At 54.0% G+C, this 21,912-nt stretch overlaps 1 pseudogene; it reads right to left on the reverse strand.

Annotated features, from left to right (window-relative positions):
• The window catches only part of LOC143973823 (rho-related GTP-binding protein RhoG-like), a 33,812-nt pseudogene extending 17,406 nt beyond the window's left edge, over positions 1-16,406 (reverse strand).
• Between the last annotated feature and the right edge of the window lie 5,506 nt (positions 16,407-21,912).

Below are 21,912 nucleotides of genomic sequence, written 5' to 3' on the forward strand. Positions count from 1 at the left end.
GAAGATACCGAGAGAATCCGGTCTTGTGGATATCACCAAGTGGGCTGAGAGATCCAGGAATCCTACAAGAGTTCTACAGATTAGTGTCCTCCATGTTCTACAACAACGTCTGTGATAAAGACTTTGTTCCTGAGGAAGCACCTTGTTGGCTGCGAGACCTTGTGAGAGACGGACTGTCCAACCTGAGTGATCATCCAGCTGTGATTGGCTGTTCTCTGGATGCAGTCAAAGTAATCAAGTTCTTCAATGTTTATAGACTTTGACACTAAGGGCCGGTTCACACAGGGGGCGACACGAGGCGACACGACTTGCCGTGCCGCGACCTGACAAGTCGCCCCCGTTCTGTACAATGGAACCGTTCTGAGAGGAGCGACTCGAGTCGCTCCGACTCAGAAAAAAGGTTCCTGTACTACTTTTGGGCGACTTCGGGGCGACTTGCATTGACTTCTATACAGAAGTCATTTGCAAGTCACCGCTGAGGTCGCGGCAGGTCGCGGCGAGCCAAGTCGGTGTCGCCTCGCATCGCCCCCTGTGTGAACCGGCCCTAAGAGACCCTGAATTCCTTCCCAGCCCTCTGATCCCAAGTTATAGACTCTTCAATGTCTGAGCTTTGCAATTAAAATCCATTCAACTGGATCTATTGTCAGTCTGAAGTTACTGGGCCACCGACCACGAGACACCGACCACGGGACACCGACCACGAGACACCGACCACGAGACACCGACCACGGGACACCGACCACGGGACACCGACCACGGGACACCGACCACGAGACACCGACCACGAGACACCGACCACGGGACACCGACCACGAGACACCGACCACGAGACACCGACCACGGGACACCGACCACGGGACACCGACCACGGGACACCTACCACAAGACACCGACCACGAGACACCGACCACGAGACACCGACCACGGGACACCGACCACGAGACACCGACCACGGGACACCGACCACGAGACACCGACCACGAGACACCGACCACGGGACACCGACCACGGGACACCCCCTAGACGTGTCACAAGGAGAACGGAAGGTAACGGTAACCCCAGAAATAACCAGAAGCTCCTTCGGGGGTCAGTGCTACATGTGCATAAAGTTATTCAGGCCTAATACTCAACAGACGATTGGTCTGATCTATTTCACCTCCCCCTTCATCCTCAGATCACCCCAATTCCTGCACCCTCACCCCCCAGATCACCCCAATTCCTGCACCTTCACCCCTCAGATCACCCCAATTCCTGCACCTTCACCCCTCAGATCACCCCAATTCCTGCACCTTCATCCTCAGTTCACCCCAATTCCTGCACCTTCACCCCCCAGATCACCCCAATTCCTGCACCTTCACCCCTCAGATCACCCCAATTCCTGCACCTTCATCCCTCAGATCACCCCAATTCCTGCACCTTCACCCCTCAGATCACCCCAATTCCTGCACCTTCATCCTCAGTTCACCCCAATTCCTGCACCTTCATCCCTCAGATCACCCCAATTCCTGCACCTTCACCCCTCAGATCACCCCAATTCCTGCACCTTCATCCTCAGATCACCCCAATTCCTGCACCTTCATCCCTCAGATCACCCCAATTCCTGCACCTCCACCCCTCAGATCACCCCAATTCCTGCACCTTCATCCCCAGATCACCCTAATTCCTGCAACTTCACACCTCAGATCACCCCAATTCCTGCACCTTCATCGTCAGATCACCCCAATTCCTGCACCTTCACACCTCAGATCACCCCAATTCCTGCACCTTCACCCCTCAGATCACCCCAATTCCTGCACCTTTACCCCTCAGATCACCCCGATTCCTGCACCTTCACCCCTCAGATCACCCCAATTCCTGCACCTTCACCCCTCAGATCACCCCAATTCCTGCACCTTCATCCTCAGATCACCCCAATTCCTGCACCTTCACACCTCAGATCACCCCAATTCCTGCACCTTCACACCTCAGATCACCCCAATTCCTGCACCTTCACACCTCAGATCACCCCAATTCCTGCACCTTCACACCTCAGATCACCCCAATTCCTGCACGTTCAACCCTCAGATCACCCCAATTCCTGCACCTTCATCCTCAGATCACCCCAATTCCTGCACCTTCACACCTCAGATCACCCCAATTCCTGCACCTTCATCCTCAGATCACCCCAATTCCTGCACCTTCACACCTCAGATCACCCCAATTCCTGCACCTTCACCCCTCAGATCACCCCAATTCCTGCACCTTCACCCCTCAGATCACCCCAATTCCTGCACCTTCACCCCTCAGATCACCCCAATTCCTGCACCTTCATCCTCAGATCACCCCAATTCTTGCACCTTCATCCTCAGATCACCCCAATTCCTGCACCTTCATCCTCAGATCACCTCAATTCCTGCACCTTCACACCTCAGATCACCCCAATTCCTGCACCTTCATCCTCAGATCACCCCAATTCCTGCACCTTCATCCTCAGATCACCCCAATTCCTGCACCTTCACCTCTCAGATCACCCCAATTCATGCACCTTCATCCCTCAGATCACCCCAATTCCTGCACCGTCACACCTCAGATCACCCCAATTCCTGCACCTTCACCCCTCAGATCACCCCAATTCCTGCACCTTCACCCCTCAGATCACCCCAATTCCTGCACCTTCACCCCTCAGATCACCCCAATTCTTGCACCTTCACCCCTCAGATCACCCCAATTCCTGCACCTTCACCCCTCAGATCACCCCAATTCCTGCACCTTCATCCTCAGATCACCCCAATTGCCGCACCTTCATCTTCAGATCACCCCAATTCCTGCACCTTCACCCTTCAGATCACCCCAATTCCTGCACCTTCACCCCTCAGATCACCCCAATTCCTGTACCTTCACTCCTGAGATCACCCCAATTCCTGTACCTTCACCCCTCAGATCACCCCAATTTCTGCACCTTCACCCCTCAGATCACCCCAATTCCTGCACCTTCACCCCTCAGATCACCCCAATTCCCGCACCTTCATCCCTCAGATCACCCTAATTCCTGCATCTTCACCCCTCAGATCACACCAATTCCTGCACCTTCATCCTCAGATCACCCCAATTCCTGCACCTTCACCCCTCAGACCACCCCAATTCCTGCACCTTCACCCCTCAGGTCACCCCAATTCCTGCACCTTCACCCCTCAGGTCACCCCAATTCCTGCACCTTCACCCCTCAGATCACCTCCCCATTCCTCCTGAGTGCCTGTCCCTCCCATTTCTGGACACCTGTTCCCCTCTATACCCTCAACATCTTTCCCCACCTGTACCTCCTCCATACAGGACCTGTTCTTCTATGGGTGACATGCTGCCTGTCCTCGGGGAAGAGGTGGATGGAGGTGATATCCGGGCAGCAACTTACGTGCATGGCTTCTCTTTATCCCGCCTCCCTCCTCTGCCGGTGTTGGACTTGAGTCCCTGCGGGAGAGCGCTCTGTTCCTGCAGGGATCCCCCTGAACAGCCCATGCTCAAATAGTGATAGACCCCGACAGGGTAAGAGGGAGGAGAGAGAGCAAAACACTTGGGGGAGAGGAAAGAGGCCCCCTCAGGATCAGGACCCCCCAGAATTAGGACATCTCCAGGATTAGGACCCCCTCAAGATTAAGACCCCTTCAGGATTAGGACATCCCCAGGATTAGGACCCCTCAGGATTAGGACCCCCAGGATTAAGACCCTCTCAGGATTAAGACCCCCAGAATTAGGACATCCCCGGGATTTGGACCCCATCAGGATTATGACCCCCTCAGGATTAAGACCCTCAGGATTAGGACATCCCCAAGATTAAGACCCCCTCAGGATTAGGACATCCCAAGGATTAGGATACCTTCAAGATTAGGACCTCTCAGGATCAGGACCCCCAGGATTAGGACATTCCCAGAATTAGGATGCCCTCCAGGACTAGGACCAGCTAGGATTAGGACCACCCTGGATTAAGACCCCCTCAGGATTAGGACCCCCCGGGATTAGGATGCCCTCCAGGATTAGGACCCCCAAGGATAAAGACCCCTTTAGGATTAGGACTCCCCCAGAATTAGGACATCCCCAGGATTAAGACACCCGCAGGATTAGGACCCCCCAGGATTAAGACCCCCCAAGTTTAAGACCCCCTCAGGATTAGGACACCCGAGGATTAGGACATCCCAAGGATTAGGATGGCCTTCAAGATTAGGACCTCCCAGAATCAAGACCCCCAGGATTAGGACATTCCCAGGATTAGGATTCCCTCCAGGATTAGAACCCCTAGGATTAGGACCACCCAGGATTAGGACACTCCCAGGACTAAGACCCCCCCAGGATTAGGACCCCCCAGGAATAAGACCCCCAGGGTTAGGACCCTCCAGTATTTGGACACCCTCAGGATTAGGAAACCCTCCAGGTTTAGGACACCCCCCCCAGAATTAGGACCCCCAGGATTAGTATCCCCTCAGGAAAAGGACCCCCAGGATTAGGACTCCTTTAGGATTATGATCCTCCCCAGGATTAGGGCATCCCCAGGATTAAGACCTGCTCAGGATTAGGACACATTTGGAATTAGGGCTCCCCCGGTTTAGGACCTCCCAGGATTAGGACCCCCTAAGGATTAGAACACCCTCCAGGATTAGGAACCCCCAGGATTAGGAACCCCTAAGGATTAGGACCCCCTCCAGGATAAGGACCCCCCAGGATTAGGCACCCCTCAGGATTAGGACACTCCCTGGATTAAGACGCCCTCCAGGATTAGGACACCCCCAGGAATAGGACCCCCAAGATTAGGACCCTCCCAGGATTAGGAACACCCCAGGATATCCCCATAGGATTAGGACACTCCCGTATTAGGAACACCCCAGGATATCCCCATAGGATTAGGACACTCCCGTATTAGGAACACCCCAGGATTAGGACCCCAGGATTAAGACCCCCTCAGGATTAGGACACGCCCCAGGATTAGGATCCAACAGGATTAGGACGCCCTCCAGGATTAGACCACCCCTAGGATTAGGACCCTCCCAGGATTAGTACACTCCCAGGATTAGTACACGTCCAGGATTAGGATATCCCTGTATTAGGACCCCCAAGGATTAGGACCCCCAAGGAATAAAACCCCCTCAGGATTAGGACCCCAAGGATTAGGACACTCACAGGATTAAGACCCCCTCAGGATTAGGACACCCGAGGATTAGGACATCCCAAGGTTTAGGATGGCCTTCAAGTTAAGGACCTCCCAGGATCAGGACCCCCAGGATTAGGACATTCCCAGGATTAGGATGCCCTCCAGGATTAGAACACCCTAAGATTAGGACCACCCAGGATTAAGACCCCCTCAGGGTTAGGACCCCCCGGGATTAGGATGCCCTCCAGGATTAGGACCCCCAAGGATTAAGACCCCTTTAGGATTAGGACTCCCCCAGAATTAGGACATTCCCAGGATTAAGACCCCCTAAGGATTAGGACTCCCCCAGAATTAGGACATTCCCAGGATTAAGACCCCCTAAGGATTAGGACCCTCTCAGGATTAGGACCCCCCAGGATTAGGAAATCCCCATGGTTAGGAACCCCAGGATTAAGTTCCCCTCAGGATTAAGGCCCCCCAGGATTAGGACCCCCAAGGATTAGGACATTCCTAGGATTTGGAACCCTCCAGGATTAGGACCCCCACCGGATTAGGACCCCCCAGGAATAGGATGCCCTCCAAGATTAGGACCTCCAGGATTAGGACATCCACAGGATTAGGATGCCCTCCAGGATTAGGACCCCCAGGATTAGGACAACCCCAATATTAAGACCCCCTCAGGATTAAGACTCCCTTAGGATTAGGGCACCCTAAGGATTAGGACCCCCAGAATTAGGATATCCCCAGGATTAAGACCCCCCTCAGGATTAGGACCCCCAGAATTAGGATGCCCTCAAGGATTAGGACCACCCAGGATTAGGACATCCCCAGGATTAAGACTCCCTCAGGATTAAGATCCCCTCAGGATTAGGACCCCCCAAGATTAGGACATCCCCAGGATTAGGACCCCCTCAGGATTAGGACCCCCAGGATCAGGACATCCCCAGGATAAGGAGCCCCAGGATTAAGACCCCCTCAGGATAAGGAGCCCCCAGGATTAGGACATTCCCAGGATTAGAATGCCCTCCAGGATTAGGACCCCCAGGATTAGGACACTCCCAGGACTAAGACCCCCTCAGGATTAGGACCCCCCAGGAATAAGACCCCAAGGGTTAGGACCCTCCAGTATTTGGACACCCTCAGGATTAGGACACCCTCAAGGATTAGGACACCCCCCCCAGAATTAGTACCCCCAGGATTAGTACCCCCTCAGGAAAAGGACCCCCAGGATTAGGACTCCCTTAGGATTATGATCCTCCCCAGGATTAGGGCATCCCCAGGATTAAGACCCCCCTCAGGATTAGGACACCCTCAGGATTAGGACACCCCTAGGATTAGGACACATTTAGGATTAGGGCTCCCCTGGTTTAGGACCTCCCAGGATTAGGACCCCCTAAGGATTAGAACACCCTGCAGGATAAGGACCCCCTAGGATTAGGAACCCCTCAGGATTAGGACACCCTCCAGGATTAGGACCCCCAGGATTAGGCACCCCTCAGGATTAGGAACCCCAGGATTAGGACACCCCCTGGATTAAGATGCCCTCCAGGATTAGGACACCCCCAGGAATAGGACCCCCAGGATTAGGACCCTCCCAGGATTAGGAACACCCCAGGATATTCTCCACCCCAGGATATCCCCATAGGATTAGGACACTCCCATATTAGGAACCCCCCAAGATTAGAACCCCAAATATTAGGACACCACCAGGATTAGGCCCCCCAGGATTAGAACACCCCTTAAGGATTAGGAAACCCCAAGATTAGGACACTCCCAGGATTAGGACCTCCCCAGGATTATGACGGCCCCCCAAATTTTAGACACCCCCCAGGATTAAGACCCCTGAGGATTAAGACCCCCCAGGACTAGGGCCTCCAGGATCAGGACACCCTCAGGATTAGGACTCTCTCAGGATTAGGACACCCCAAGGATTGTTATCCTCCCTCTGTCAGCTACTCCCCCCCTCTGTCATCTACTCCCCCCTCTGTCATCTACTCCCCCCCTGTCATCTACTCCCCCCCCCTGTCATCTACTCCCCCCTGTCATCTACTCCCCCCCTCTGTCATCTACCCCCCTCTGTCATCTACTCCCCTCCTCTGTCATCTACTCCCCCCTCTGTCATCTACTCCCCCCCTCTGTCATCTACTCCCCTCCTCTGTCATCTACTCCCCCCCTCTGTCATCTACTCCCCCCTCTGTCATCTACTCCCCCCCTCTGTCATCTACACCCCAGGATAACCTCATAGGATTAGGACACTCCCGTATTAGGAACACCCCAGGATATCCCCATAGGATTAGGACACTCCCGTATTAGGAACACCCCAGGATTAGGACCCCAGGATTAAGACCCCCTCAGGATTAGGACACGCCCCAGGATTAGGATCCAACAGAATTAGGACGCCCTCCAGGATTAGACCACCCCTAGGATTAGGACCCTCCCAGGATTAGTACACTCCCAGGATTAGTACACGTCCAGGATTAGGATATCCCTGTATTAGGACCCCCAAGGATTAGGACCCCCAAGGAATAAAACCCCCTCAGGATTAGGACCCCAAGGATTAGGACACTCACAGGATTAAGACCCCCTCAGGATTAGGACACCCGAGGATTAGGACATCCCAAGGTTTAGGATGGCCTTCAAGTTAAGGACATCCCAGGATCAGGACCCCCAGGATTAGGACATTCCCAGGATTAGGATGCCCTCCAGGATTAGAACACCCTAAGATTAGGACCACCCAGGATTAAGACCCCCTCAGGGTTAGGACCCCCCGGGATTAGGATGCCCTCCAGGATTAGGACCCCCAAGGATTAAGACCCCTTTAGGATTAGGACTCCCCCAGAATTAGGACATTCCCAGGATTAAGACCCCCTAAGGATTAGGACTCCCCCAGAATTAGGACATTCCCAGGATTAAGACCCCCTAAGGATTAGGACCCTCTCAGGATTAGGACCCCCCAGGATTAGGAAATCCCCATGGTTAGGAACCCCAGGATTAAGTTCCCCTCAGGATTAAGGCCCCCCAGGATTAGGACCCCCAAGTATTAGGACATTCCTAGGATTTGGAACCCTCCAGGATTAGGACCCCCACCGGATTAGGACCCCCCAGGAATAGGATGCCCTCCAAGATTAGGACCTCCAGGATTAGGACATCCACAGGATTAGGATGCCCTCCAGGATTAGGACCCCCAGGATTAGGACAACCCCAATATTAAGACCCCCTCAGGATTAAGACTCCCTTAGGATTAGGGCACCCTAAGGATTAGGACCCCCAGAATTAGGATATCCCCAGGATTAAGACCCCCCTCAGGATTAGGACCCCCAGAATTAGGATGCCCTCAAGGATTAGGACCACCCAGGATTAGGACATCCCCAGGATTAAGACTCCCTCAGGATTAAGATCCCCTCAGGATTAGGACCCCCCAAGATTAGGACATCCCCAGGATTAGGACCCCCTCAGGATTAGGACCCCCAGGATCAGGACATCCCCAGGATAAGGAGCCCCAGGATTAAGACCCCCTCAGGATAAGGAGCCCCCAGGATTAGGACATTCCCAGGATTAGAATGCCCTCCAGGATTAGGACCCCCAGGATTAGGACACTCCCAGGACTAAGACCCCCCCAGGATTAGGACCCCCCAGGAATAAGACCCCAAGGGTTAGGACCCTCCAGTATTTGGACACCCTCAGGATTAGGACACCCTCAAGGATTAGGACACCCCCCCAGAATTAGTACCCCCAGGATTAGTACCCCCTCAGGAAAAGGACCCCCAGGATTAGGACTCCCTTAGGATTATGATCCTCCCCAGGATTAGGGCATCCCCAGGATTAAGACCCCCCTCAGGATTAGGACACCCTCAGGATTAGGACACCCCTAGGATTAGGACACATTTAGGATTAGGGCTCCCCTGGTTTAGGACCTCCCAGGATTAGGACCCCCTAAGGATTAGAACACCCTGCAGGATAAGGACCCCCTAGGATTAGGAACCCCTCAGGATTAGGACACCCTCCAGGATTAGGACCCCCAGGATTAGGCACCCCTCAGGATTAGGAACCCCAGGATTAGGACACCCCCTGGATTAAGATGCCCTCCAGGATTAGGACACCCCCAGGAATAGGACCCCCAGGATTAGGACCCTCCCAGGATTAGGAACACCCCAGGATATTCTCCACCCCAGGATATCCCCATAGGATTAGGACACTCCCATATTAGGAACCCCCCAAGATTAGAACCCCAAATATTAGGACACCACCAGGATTAGGCCCCCCAGGATTAGAACACCCCTTAAGGATTAGGAAACCCCAAGATTAGGACACTCCCAGGATTAGGACCTCCCCAGGATTATGACGGCCCCCCAAATTTTAGACACCCCCCAGGATTAAGACCCCTGAGGATTAAGACCCCCCAGGACTAGGGCCTCCAGGATCAGGACACCCTCAGGATTAGGACTCTCTCAGGATTAGGACACCCCAAGGATTGTTATCCTCCCTCTGTCAGCTACTCCCCCCCTCTGTCATCTACTCCCCCCTCTGTCATCTACTCCCCCCCTGTCATCTACTCCCCCCCCCCTGTCATCTACTCCCCCCTGTCATCTACTCCCCCCCTCTGTCATCTACCCCCCTCTGTCATCTACTCCCCTCCTCTGTCATCTACTCCCCCCTCTGTCATCTACTCCCCCCCTCTGTCATCTACTCCCCTCCTCTGTCATCTACTCCCCCCTCTGTCATCTACTCCCCCCCTCTGTCATCTACACCCCAGGATAACCCCATAGGATTAGGACACTCCCGTATTAGGAACACCCCAGGATATCCCCATAGGATTAGGACACTCCCGTATTAGGAACACCCCAGGATTAGGACCCCAGGATTAAGACCCCCTCAGGATTAGGACACGCCCCAGGATTAGGATCCAACAGAATTAGGACGCCCTCCAGGATTAGACCACCCCTAGGATTAGGACCCTCCCAGGATTAGTACACTCCCAGGATTAGTACACGTCCAGGATTAGGATATCCCTGTATTAGGACCCCCAAGGATTAGGACCCCCAAGGAATAAAACCCCCTCAGGATTAGGACCCCAAGGATTAGGACACTCACAGGATTAAGACCCCCTCAGGATTAGGACACCCGAGGATTAGGACATCCCAAGGTTTAGGATGGCCTTCAAGTTAAGGACCTCCCAGGATCAGGACCCCCAGGATTAGGACATTCCCAGGATTAGGATGCCCTCCAGGATTAGAACACCCTAAGATTAGGACCACCCAGGATTAAGACCCCCTCAGGGTTAGGACCCCCCGGGATTAGGATGCCCTCCAGGATTAGGACCCCCAAGGATTAAGACCCCTTTAGGATTAGGACTCCCCCAGAATTAGGACATTCCCAGGATTAAGACCCCCTAAGGATTAGGACTCCCCCAGAATTAGGACATTCCCAGGATTAAGACCCCCTAAGGATTAGGACCCTCTCAGGATTAGGACCCCCCAGGATTAGGAAATCCCCATGGTTAGGAACCCCAGGATTAAGTTCCCCTCAGGATTAAGGCCCCCCAGGATTAGGACCCCCAAGGATTAGGACATTCCTAGGATTTGGAACCCTCCAGGATTAGGACCCCCACCGGATTAGGACCCCCCAGGAATAGGATGACCTCCAAGATTAGGACCTCCAGGATTAGGACATCCACAGGATTAGGATGCCCTCCAGGATTAGGACCCCCAGGATTAGGACAACCCCAATATTAAGACCCCCTCAGGATTAAGACTCCCTTAGGATTAGGGCACCCTAAGGATTAGGACCCCCAGAATTAGGATATCCCCAGGATTAAGACCCCCTCAGGATTAGGACCCCCAGAATTAGGATGCCCTCAAGGATTAGGACCACCCAGGATTAGGACATCCCCAGGATTAAGACTCCCTCAGGATTAAGATCCCCTCAGGATTAGGACCCCCCAAGATTAGGACATCCCCAGGATTAGGACCCCCTCAGGATTAGGACCCCCAGGATCAGGACATCCCCAGGATAAGGAGCCCCAGGATTAAGACCCCCTCAGGATAAGGAGCCCCCAGGATTAGGACATTCCCAGGATTAGAATGCCCTCCAGGATTAGGACCCCCAGGATTAGGACACTCCCAGGACTAAGACCCCCTCAGGATTAGGACCCCCAGGAATAAGACCCCAAGGGTTAGGACCCTCCAGTATTTGGACACCCTCAGGATTAGGACACCCTCAAGGATTAGGACACCCCCCCAGAATTAGTACCCCCAGGATTAGTACCCCCTCAGGAAAAGGACCCCCAGGATTAGGACTCCCTTAGGATTATGATCCTCCCCAGGATTAGGGCATCCCCAGGATTAAGACCCCCTCAGGATTAGGACACCCTCAGGATTAGGACACCCCTAGGATTAGGACACATTTAGGATTAGGGCTCCCCTGGTTTAGGACCTCCCAGGATTAGGACCCCCTAAGGATTAGAACACCCTGCAGGATAAGGACCCCCTAGGATTAGGAACCCCTCAGGATTAGGACACCCTCCAGGATTAGGACCCCCAGGATCAGGCAACCCTCAGGATTAGGAACCCCAGGATTAGGACACCCCCTGGATTAAGATGCCCTCCAGGATTAGGACACCCCCAGGAATAGGACCCCCAGGATTAGGACCCTCCCAGGATTAGGAACACCCCAGGATATTCTCCACCCCAGGATATCCCCATAGGATTAGGACACTCCCATATTAGGAACACCCCAAGATTAGAACCCCAAATATTAGGACACCACCAGGATTAGGCCCCCCAGGATTAGAACACCCCTTAAGGATTAGGAAACCCCAAGATTAGGACACTCCCAGGATTAGGACCTCCCCAGGATTATGACGGCCCCCCAAATTTTAGACACCCCCAGGATTAAGACCCCTGAGGATTAAGACCCCCCAGGACTAGGACCTCTAGGATCAGGACACCCTCAGGATTAGGACTCTCTCAGGATTAGGACACCCCAAGGATTGTTATCCTCCCTCTGTCAGCTACTCCCCCCCTCTGTCATCTACTCCCCCCTCTGTCATCTACTCCCCCCCTGTCATCTACTCCCCCCCTGTCATCTACTCCCCCCTGTCATCTACTCCCCCCCTCTGTCATCTACCCCCCTCTGTCATCTACTCCCCTCCTCTGTCATCTACTCCCTCCTCTGTCATCTACTCCCCCCCTCTGTCATCTACTCCCCTCCTCTGTCATCTACTCCCCCCCTCTGTCATCTACTCCCCCCTCTGTCATCTACTCCCCCCCTCTGTCATCTACACCCCAGGATATCCCCATAGGATTAGGACACTCCCGTATTAGGAACACCCCAGGATATCCCCATAGGATTAGGACACTCCCGTATTAGGAACACCCCAGGATTAGGACCCCAGGATTAAGACCCCCTCAGGATTAGGACACGCCCCAGGATTAGGATCCAGCAGGATTAGGACGCCCTCCAGGATTAGACCACCCCTAGGATTAGGACCTCCCAGGACTAGTACACTCCCAGGATTAGTACACGTCCAGGATTAGGATATCCCTGTATTAGGACCCCCAAGGATTAGGACCCCCAAGGAATAAAACCCCCTCAGGATTAGGACCCCAAGGATTAGGACACTCACAGGATTAAGACCCCCTCAGGATTAGGACACCCGAGGATTAGGACATCCCAAGGTTTAGGATGGCCTTCAAGTTAAGGACCTCCCAGGATCAGGACCCCCAGGATTAGGACATTCCCAGGATTAGGATGCCCTCCAGGATTAGAACACCCTAAGATTAGGACCACCCAGGATTAAGACCCCCTCAGGGTTAGGACCCCCCGGGATTAGGATGCCCTCCAGGATTAGGACCCCCAAGGATTAAGACCCCTTTAGGATTAGGACTCCCCCAGAATTAGGACATTCCCAGGATTAAGACCCCCTAAGGATTAGGACTTCCCCAGAATTAGGACATTCCCAGGATTAAGACCCCCTAAGGATTAGGACCCTCTCAGGATTAGGACCCCCAGGATTAGGAAATCCCCATGGTTAGGAACCCCAGGATTAAGTTCCCCTCAGGATTAAGGCCCCCCAGGATTAGGACCCCCAAGGATTAGGACATTCCTAGGATTTGGAACCCTCCAGGATTAGGACCCCCACCGGATAAGGACCCCCCAGGAATAGGATGCCCTCCAAGATTAGGACCTCCAGGATTAGGACATCCACAGGATTAGGATGCCCTCCAGGATTAGGACCCCCAGGATTAGGACAACCCCAATATTAAGACCCCCTCAGGATTAAGACTCCCTTAGGATTAGGGCACCCTAAGGATTAGGACCCCCAGAATTAGGATATCCCCAGGATTAAGACCCCCTCAGGATTAGGACCCCCAGAATTAGGATGCCCTCAAGGATTAAGACCACCCAGGATTAGGACATCCCCAGGATTAAGACTCCCTCAGGATTAAGATCCCCTCAGGATTAGGACCCCCCAAGATTAGGACATCCCCAGGATTAGGACCCCCTCAGGATTAGGACCCCCAGGATCAGGACATCCCCAGGATAAGGAGCCCCAGGATTAAGACCCCCTCAGGATAAGGAGCCCCCAGGATTAGGACATTCCCAGGATTAGAATGCCCTCCAGGATTAGGACCCCCAGGATTAGGACACTCCCAGGACTAAGACCCCCTCAGGATTAGGACCCCCCAGGAATAAGACCCCAAGGGTTAGGACCCTTCAGTATTTGGACACCCTTAGGATTAGGAAACCCTCAAGGATTAGGACACCCCCCCAGAATTAGTACCCCCAGGATTAGTACCCCCTCAGGAAAAGGACCCCCAGGATTAGGACTCCCTTAGGATTATGATCCTCCCCAGAATTAGGGCATCCCCAGGATTAAGACCCCCTCAGGATTAGGACACCCTCAGGATTAGGACACCCCTAGGATTAGGACACATTTAGGATTAGGGCTCCCCTGGTTTAGGACCTTCCAGGATTAGGACCCCCTAAGGATTAGAACACCATGCAGGATAAGGACCCCCTAGGATTAGGAACCCCTCAGGATTAGGACACCCTCCAGGATTAGGACCCCCAGGATTAGGCACCCCTCAGGATTAGGAACCCCAGGATTAGGACACCCCCTGGATTAAGATGCCCTCCAGGATTAGGACACCCCCAGGAATAGGACCCCCAGGATTAGGACCCTCCCAGGATTAGGAACACCCCAGGATATTCTCCACCCCAGGATATCCCCATAGGATTAGGACACTCCCATATTAGGAACACCCCAAGATTAGAACCCCAAATATTAGGAAACCACCAGGATTAGGCCCCCCAGGATTAGAACACCCCTTAAGGATTAGGAAACCCCAAGATTAGGACACTCCCAGGATTAGGACCTCCCCAGGATTATGACGGCCCCCCAAATTTTAGACACCCCCAGGATTAAGACCCCTGAGGATTAGGACCCCCCAGGACTAGGACCTCCAGGATCAGGACACCCTCAGGATTAGGACTCTCTCAGGATTAGGACACCCCAAGGATTGTTATCCTCCCTCTGTCAGCTACTCCCCCCCTCTGTCATCTACTCCCCCCCTCTGTCATCTACTCCCCCCTCTGTCATCTACTCCCCCCTCTGTCATCTACTCCCCCCCCTGTCATCTACTCCCCCCCTCTGTCATCTACTCCCCCCCTCTGTCATCTACTCCCCCTGTCATCTACTCCCCCCCCCTCTGTCATCTACTCCCACCCCCTCTGTCATCTACTCCCCCCTCTGTCATCTACTCCCTCCCTCTGTCATCTACTCCCCCCTCTGTCATCTACTCCCCCCTCTGTCATCTACTCCCCCCCCTCTGTCATCTACTCCCTCTGTCATCTACTCCCCCTTCTGTCATCTACTCCCCCCCTCTGTCATCTACTCCCCTCTTCTGTCATCTACTCCCCTCCTCTGTCATCTACTCCCCCCCTCTGTCATCTACTCCCCTCCTCTGTCATCTACTACCCCCTCTGTCATCTACTCCCCCCTCTGTCATCTACTCCCCTCCTCTGTCATCTACTCCCCTCCTCTGTCATCCACTCCCCTCCTCTGTCATCTACCCCCCCTCTGTCATCTACCCCCCCCCTCTGTCATCTACTCCCCCCCTCTGTCATCTACTCCCCTCCTCTGTCATCTACTCCCCCCCTCTGTCATCTACTCCCCCCTCTGTCAGCTACTCCTCCCCTCTGTCAGCTACTCCCCCCTCTGTCAGCTACTCCCCCCTCTGTCATCTACTCCCCCCCTCTGTCATCTACTCCCCCTCTGTCATCTACTCCCCCCCTCTGTCATCTACTCCCCCCTCTGTCAGCTACTCCCCCCTCTGTCATCTACTCCCCCCCTCTGTCATCTACTCCCCCTCTGTCATCTACTCCCCCCTCTGTCAGCTACTCCCCCCTCTGTCAGCTACTCCCCCCTCTGTCAGCTACTCCCCCCTCTGTCATCTACTCCCCCCCTCTGTCATCTACTCCCCCTCTGTCATCTACTCCCCCCCTCTGTCATCTACTCCCCCCTCTGTCAGCTACTCCCCCCTCTGTCATCTACTCCCCCCTCTGTCATCTACTTCCCCCCTCTGTCATCTACTCCCCCCTCTGTCATCTACTCCCCTCCTCTGTCATCTACTCCCCCCTCTGTCATCCACTCCCCCCTCTGTCATCTACCCCCCTGTCATCTACTCCCCCCCCTCTGTCATCTACTCTCCCCCTGTCATCTACTCCCCCCCTCTGTCATCTACTACTCCCCCTCTGTCATCCACCCCCCCCTGTCATCTTCTCCCCCCTCTGTCATCTACTACTCCCCCCTCTATCATCTACTCCCCCCCCCTCTGTCATCTACCTCACAACCACCACATACAGAAGGATGTCAGCTTTCTCTAGCCCTGGAGGTTCTCATGAGACCAAAGGAGGCCGGAGACCTTGCTATATAAGAAAATAAATCAAACACTGATATAGGAGGGTAAGAGAGGAGGAGGACAGGAAATAAAAAGGTTTGGGGGGTAGAAAGGGAGTAGGGGGCTCCCCACAATGTCAGCAGCCCATGCCCATCACATCTTTATATCAGGATTCAAGGGTTGCCAAGAAAAGAAATGTAGTCAGCAGAGCAGCTAAGAGTATTCCAATAAATCCACTTACCTCAGAAATCCTTTTAATGGCGTTGATCTGAGTGAAGAAATTAAACCATGTTGGGGGTTGGGGGTGACGCCACAACAAGGGGGTGCGAGGCTGAGCTGGGTCCACCAATGTGTCCATCAAGGAACATTTACTGGATATGTTCTCTTTGTCATTGTGATGCAAGAGGATGAAGGCGGGGCCATGTGGGATGACATCAGCTGTACATTGTGAAATCACCCGTCCAAAGCCTCAGAGATTTAGGCATGAGCAGGAAACATGAAGAAATGTCCCCTCGGCTTTCCTGCAGCACCAGCCGACTGATGGCATGGATGGAAGGGTAGAATGGGGGGTTTGGGGCGCTCTGGCATCTTGTCCACGATTTGTAGTTTGTTTCCTGATAATAGAGGTAGTAAAAGAGAAGTGGGGGGGGGGGGCAAGAGAAGGGCTTCTCCAAGTCTCCTGAGAGGGTTATCTGGAGGTCCTCTTCTCAACTTCAGATATACACTCACCAGCCTCTTTATTAGGTCACCCTTGCTAGTAACGGGTTGGACCCCCTTTATTAGGTACCCCTTGCTAGTAATGGGTTGGACCCCCTTTATTAGTTCCACCTTGTTAGTAGCGGTTTGGACCCCCTTTATTAGGTCCCCCTTGCTAGTAGTGGGTTGGACCCCCTTTATTAGGTCCCTCTTGCTAGTTGTTGGTTGGACCCCCTTTATTAGGTCCTTCTTGCTAGTAGCAGGTTTGGTCCCCTTTATTAGGTCCCTCTTGCTAGTAGTGGGTTGGACCCCCTTTATTAGGTCCCCCTTGCTAGTAGCAGGTTTGGTCCCCTTTATTAGGTCCCCCTTGCTAGTAGTGGGTTGGACCCCCTTTATTAGGTCCCCCTTGCTAGTAGCAGGTTTGGTCCCCTTTATTAGGTCCCCCTTGCTAGTAGTGGGTTGGACCCCCTTTATTAGGTCCCTCTTGCTAGTAGTGGGTTGGACCCCCTTTATTAGGTCCTTCTTGCTAGTAGCAGGTTTGGTCCCCTTTATTAGGTCCCTCTTCTAGTAGTGGGTTGGACCTCCTTTATTGGGTCCCTCTTGCTAGTAGCGGGTTGGACCCCCTTTATTAGTTCAACCCTGCTAGTAGTGGGTTGGACCCCCATTATTAGGTCCCCCTTGCTAGTAGTGGGTTGGACCCCCTTTATTAGGTCCCCCTTGCTAGTAGTGGGTTGGACCCCCTTTATTAGGTCCCCCTTGCTAGTAGTGGGTTGGACCCCCTTTATTAGGTCCCCCTTGCTAGTAGTTGGTTGGACCCCCTTTATTAGGTCCTCCTTGTTAGTAGCGGGTTGGATCCCCTTTATTAGGTCCCCCTTGCTAGTAGTGGGTTGGACCCCCATTATTAGGTCCCCCTTGCTAGTAGTGGGTTGGATCCCCTTTATTAGGTCCCCCTTGCTAGTAGTGGGTTGGACCCCCTTTATTAGGTCCCTCTTGCTAGTAGTTGGTTGGACCCCCTTTATTAGGTCCCCCTTGCTAGTAGTTGGTTGGACCCCCTTTATTAGGTCCCCCTTGCTAGTAGTTGGTTGGATCTCCTTTATTAGGTCCCCCTTGCTAGCAGTGGGTTGGACCCCCTTTATTAGGTCCCCGTAATAAAGCAGACTCATCAGACCAGACAACATTTCTCCAATCTTCTATGGTCTGGTGTCGGTGATCTGTGCCAATTGTAGCCTCAGTTTCCTGTTCTTAGCTGACAGGAGTAGCGTCTGGTTTGGTCTTCTGCTGCTGTAGCCCATCTGCCCCAAGGTTGGATGTGTTGTGTGTTCAGAGATGGTATTCTGCATACCTCGGGTGTAATGAGAGGTTATTGGAGTTCCTGTTGTCTTTCTATCATCTGGAACCAGTCTGCCCCATTCTCCTCTGACCTCAACAAGGCATTTTTCTCCACACAACTGCCGCTCACTGGATATTTTCTCTTTTCCCCACCATTCCCTGTAATCCCAAGAGATGGTTGTGTGTGAAGATCTCAGAAATACTCAGACCAGCCCGTCTGCCGCCACACATAACCATAGAGGCATGATCATTCAATGAGAGTCCTTGCCATGGTTCCCGGGAAGCTCCATGATATAAATATGAATTTCCTAAATCTCCACCACATCAGTGATCTGTGTCATTCATGGCTGGGAGTAGAGATGAGCCGAACACCCCCCCCCAACCGACATCGCTGGACCCCGGAGAAGAGATCATCCATCGCTGGACCCCGGAGAAGAGATCATCCATCGCTGGACCCCGGAGAAGAGATCATCCATCGCTGGACCCCGGAGAAGAGATCAGCCATCGCTGGACCCCGGAGAAGAGATCATCCATCGCTGGACCCCGGAGAAGAGATCATCCATCACTGGACCCCGGAGAAGAGATCATCCATCACTGGACCCCGGAGAAGAGATCATCCATCGCTGGACCCCGGAGAAGAGATCAGCCATCGCTGGACCCCGGAGAAGAGATCATCCATCGCTGGACCCCGGAGAAGAGATCATCCATCGCTGGACCCCGGAGAAGAGATCATCCATCACTGGACCCCGGAGAAGAGATCATCCATCGCTGGACCCCGGAGAAGAGATCAGCCATCGCTGGACCCCGGAGAAGAGATCATCCATCGCTGGACCCCGGAGAAGAGATCAGCCATCGCTGGACCCCGGAGAAGAGATCATCCATCGCTGGACCCCGGAGAAGAGATCATCCATCGCTGGACCCCGGAGAAGAGATCATCCATCGCTGGACCCCGGAGAAGAGATCAGCCATCGCTGGACCGCAGAGAAGAGATCATCCATCGCTGGACCCCGGAGAAGAGATCATCCATCACTGGACCGCAGAGAAGAGATCATCCATCGCTGGACCCCGGAGAAGAGATCATCCATCGCTGAACCCCGGAGAAGAGATCATCCATCGCTGGACCCCGGAGAAGAGATCAGCCATCGCTGGACCCCGGAGAAGAGATCATCCATCGCTGGACCCCGGAGAAGAGATCAGCCATCGCTGGACCCCGGAGAAGAGATCATCCATCGCTGGACCCCGGAGAAGAGATCATCCATCGCTGGACCCCGGAGAAGAGATCATCCATCACTGGACCCCGGAGAAGAGATCATCCATCGCTGGACCCCGGAGAAGAGATCAGCCATCGCTGGACCCCGGAGAAGAGATCATCCATCGCTGGACCCCGGAGAAGAGATCAGCCATCGCTGGACCCCGGAGAAGAGATCATCCATCGCTGGACCCCGGAGAAGAGATCATCCATCGCTGGACCCCGGAGAAGAGATCATCCATCGCTGGACCCCGGAGAAGAGATCAGCCATCGCTGGACCGCAGAGAAGAGATCATCCATCGCTGGACCCCGGAGAAGAGATCATCCATCACTGGACCGCAGAGAAGAGATCATCCATCGCTGGACCCCGGAGAAGAGATCATCCATCGCTGAACCCCGGAGAAGAGATCATCCATCGCTGGACCCCGGAGAAGAGATCAGCCATCACTGGACCCCGGAGAAGAGATCATCCATCGCTGGACCCCGGAGAAGAGATCATCCATCACTGGACCTCGGAGAAGAGATCATCCATCGCTGGACCCCGGAGAAGAGATCATCCATCGCTGGACCCCGGAGAAGAGATCAGCCATCACTGGAACCCGGAGAAGAGATCATCCATCACTGGACCCCGGAGAAGAGATCATCCATCACTGGACCGCGGAGAAGAGATCAGCCATCGCTGGACCCCGGAGAAGAGATCATCCATCACTGGACCCCGGAGAAGAGATCACCCATCACTGGACCCCGGAGAAGAGATCATCCATCACTGGACCGCGGAGAAGAGATCAGCCATCGCTGGACCCCGGAGAAGAGATCATCCATCACTGGACCCCGGAGAAGAGATCATCCATCACTGGACCCCGGAGAAGAGATCACCCATCGCTGGACACCGGAGAAGAGATCATCCATCACTGGACCGCGGAGAAGAGATCAGCCATCGCTGGACCCCGGAGAAGAGATCATCCATCACTGGACCCTGGAGAAGAGATCATCCATCGCTGGACCCTAGAGAAGAGATCATCCATCGCTGGACCCCGGAGAAGAGATCACCCATCGCTGAACCCTGGAGAAGAGATCATCCATCGCTGGACCCCGGAGAAGAGATCATCCATCACTGGACCCCAGAGAAGAGATCATCCATCGCTGGACCCTAGAGAAGAGATCATCCATCACTGGACCGCGGAGAAGAGATCAGCTATCGCTGGACCCCGGAGAAGAGATCATCCATCGCTGGACCCCGGAGAAGAGATCAGCTATCGCTGGACCCCGGAGAAGAGATCATCCATCGCTGGACCCCGGAGAAGAGATCAGCCATCGCTGGACCCTAGAGAAAAGATCATCCATCGCTGGACCCCGGAGAAAAGATCAGCCATCGCTGGACCCCGGAGAAGAGATCACCCATCACTGGACCCCGGAGAAGAGATCATCCATCACTGGACCCCGGAGAGATGATCATCCATCGCTGGACCCCGGAGAAGAGATCACCCATCACTGGACCCCGGAGAAGAGATCATCCATCACTGGACCGCGGAGAAGAGATCAGCCATCGCTGGACCCCGGAGAAGAGATCATCCATCACTGGACCCCGGAGAAGAGATCACCCATCACTGGACCCCGGAGAAGAGATCATCTATCGCTGGACCCCGGAGAAGAGATCATCCATCACTGGACCGCGGAGAAGAGATCAGCCATCGCTGGACCCCGGAGAAGAGATCATCCATCACTGGACCCCGGAGAAGAGATCATCCATCACTGGACCCCGGAGAAGAGATCACCCATCGCTGGACACCGGAGAAGAGATCATCCATCACTGGACCGCGGAGAAGAGATCAGCCATCGCTGGACCCCGGAGAAGAGATCATCCATCACTGGACCCTGGAGAAGAGATCATCCATCGCTGGACCCTAGAAAAGAGATCATCCATCGCTGGACCCCGGAGAAGAGATCACCCATCGCTGAACCCTGGAGAAGAGATCATCCATCGCTGGACCCCGGAGAAGAGATCATCCATCACTGGACCCCAGAGAAGAGATCATCCATCGCTGGACCCCAGAGAAGAGATCATCCATCGCTGGACCCCGGAGAAGAGATCATCCATCGCTGGACCCCGGAGAAGAGATCATCCATCGCTGGACCCCGGAGAAGAGATCATCCATCGCTGGACCCTAGAGAAGAGATCATCCATCGCTGGACCCTAGAGAAGAGATCATCCATCACTGGACTGCGGAGAAGAGATCAGCCATCGCTGGACCACGGGGAAGAGATCATCCATCGCTGGACCCCGGAGAAGAGATCAGCTATCGCTGGACCCCGGAGAAGAGATCATCCATCGCTGGACCCCGGAGAAGAGATCAGCCATCGCTGGACACCGGAGAAGAGATCATCCATCGCTGGACCCCGGAGAAGAGATCATCCATCGCTGGACCCTAGAGAAAAGATCATCCATCGCTGGACCCCGGAGAAAAGATCATCCATCGCTGGACCACGGAGAAGAGCTCATCCATCACTGGACCCCGGAGAGATGATCATCCATCGCTGGACCCCGGAGAAGAGATCACCCATCACTGGACCCCTGAGAAGAGATCATCCATCACTGGACCGCGGAGAAGAGATCAGCCATC

The sequence above is a fragment of the Lithobates pipiens genome, unplaced genomic scaffold, assembly GCF_037356315.1.
Source record: "Lithobates pipiens isolate NorthernLeopardFrog02 unplaced genomic scaffold, aLitPip1_a1.2 Scaffold_121, whole genome shotgun sequence".
In the NCBI taxonomy this organism is placed as follows: Eukaryota; Metazoa; Chordata; class Amphibia; order Anura; family Ranidae; genus Lithobates; species Lithobates pipiens.